We start from the raw sequence: 2,256 nt of genomic DNA on the forward strand, positions 1-2,256 counted from the left end.
CAGGGAAGTCAGGGCAGCAGGAGCCTGAAGCAGCTGGTCTCATGGCACGGGTAGCCAGGAAGCAGGGAGTAATGATGCATGCACACCTCCTTTTTACACAATCTAGGATCCCTGTAGGGAATGGCGCCTCCCAGAGTAGGAGTGGGTCGACCCACATCAATTAACACAAGACAATCCCCACAGCAGGTCTACAGGCCAACCTTCTCTAAACCATCCCTTACTGAGACCTTCCTCTTTCTTCAGCTGATTCTCTACTGTCAAGTTGACAATTAAAACTGACCATCACAGTCTCCGTATATTATTATAGTGATCAGAGAGTTCGGCAAGCAGAGGGGGAGTCCACAGCCTCCTGGATCTTAGCTGAGTGCATGATTATTGCTTGCCACTTCATGGCAAACAATCCCAATGCCCTGTTCAGTGAGAGTATCTACCGTCTAGTATCATAACAAATAAGGGAAGATGTGGTATCCTTGGTGGCCAGAGCAAGGAAAGGCTTCTAGGAGTTGGTTTCAGAAACACCGACAAATATTTGCCAAGGGCAGGCACCCATGGGGTGGGCAACAGGCTATTGTTGAGGTTTCCAGGAAGTCAGGGAACAGCTGGGGAGTCATGTGGGCCCAGGCCGGCTCCCATACGGAGCAAATGTGCGATAGATTAAATATTTATCTATTGTCCTGTCCGCCTCAATAAAACATCACACTCTTTCATGCTCTTGCCTTAATGACGTTTGTGTGCCTTGGAATGCCGCCCTGGGCCGGCCGATCATATCTAAAGATGTGAAAACATAAAAATCGATAAAAAGAAATGAAAAGTCTGTTTCACTGATAAAACATCGTTTATCTTACCCATGGGTACTTCTCAGATTCCTCTAAGTGCCCTTTCAGAGGGCAGCATCAAAGCCAGGACCTGCTTACCTGCAGGCTTCTCGGGGCAGTGGGGCGAGGCAAGAATATACGGGGGTGGAGATGGGGATGGGGTGCCAAGGAGAATGTGTTTCTGGGGCTGGCACTACTGGACTTGCTCCTACCCAGGAGCTCCACATGGAGATTCCCAGGGCTATTTCAGCGTGTCAGAGCTCCCAGAGGTTGGGCTGGCCGGGCAGAGTGCTTGCCTGGCGTGCGTGAAGCCCTGGGTCCCACCCCTGGCACTGCAGACTACCAGCTGTGATGGAGCCCCACTATAATCCTAGTCAGGGCCATCCCTGGCTACATACCCAGTTCCACAGCAGCCAAGACTACTATGTCTAAAATAAATACTCTGAGAAAAGAACAGATCTTCACTGAGCATGGTGGTGCACACCTTTAATCCCAGCACTCAGGAGGCAGAGGCAGGCAGGAGACCAGCCTGGTCTACAAAGAGAGTTCCAGGACAGCCAGGGCTACATAGAGAAACCCTGTCTCGAAAAACCAACCCCCCTCCCCAAAACAAACAAACAATGCAGATCTTCTCAAAACTTTGATAGGGAAGTGCTCAGTGCCCCCCTTTCAGGTAGATGTTATATAATTTGACATCATTATGAAAATTATACATGTCAAAATGAATTTGGGAAATATTTATTGAGACAGGGTTTTTCTGTGTAGTTGTGACTGTCCTAGAACTTGCTCTATAGATCAGGCTAACCTTGAACTAAGAGATTCAGCTGCCTCTACTTCCCAAGTGCTGGAATTAAAGGCGTGCCCCACCACTGCCTGGTTCAAAGTATTTTTAAAATTACATTTATTTATTGTATATGTGCGGGCTTATGTGCCATAGCATGCATTTGTGAGCATCAGAGGATAGCCTGGGGGACTCAGTTCTTTCCTTCCACCATGTTGGTCTTGGTGATCCCACCTGAGTCATGAAGCTTGATGGCTGGCCCCGAAGCCATCTCGCCAGCCTGAAATAAAATTGTTTAGTCCACATCTAGGAGTTTACTACACCAACTGTTCATACCTGTCAATTCTGCATCAATGCATTCAGGCAACAGCAGCCAAAAATGTGTAGGAAAGGAGTTGGGAGATGACTCAGTGGGTAAAGGCACTTGCTGCCACATTTGGCAACCTGCGTTCGATCCCCAGGCCCTGCCTGATGGGAGGAGAGACCTGACTCTCACAAGCAGTCCCCTGACTATCACACGGATGCTGTGGTAGGTTCTTATGCACCTCCCCTATAAATAAACAATAAATAAATACATGTAATTTTTTTAAAAATGTGCAGAAAAAAAAACTGTCTCTGTATTAAAAGCACAGGGAGATCCCAAATAATACAGCACGAACC

This window comes from Myodes glareolus, chromosome 7 (genome assembly GCF_982192425.1).
Source record: "Myodes glareolus chromosome 7, mMyoGla1.1, whole genome shotgun sequence".
In the NCBI taxonomy this organism is placed as follows: Eukaryota; Metazoa; Chordata; class Mammalia; order Rodentia; family Cricetidae; genus Myodes; species Myodes glareolus.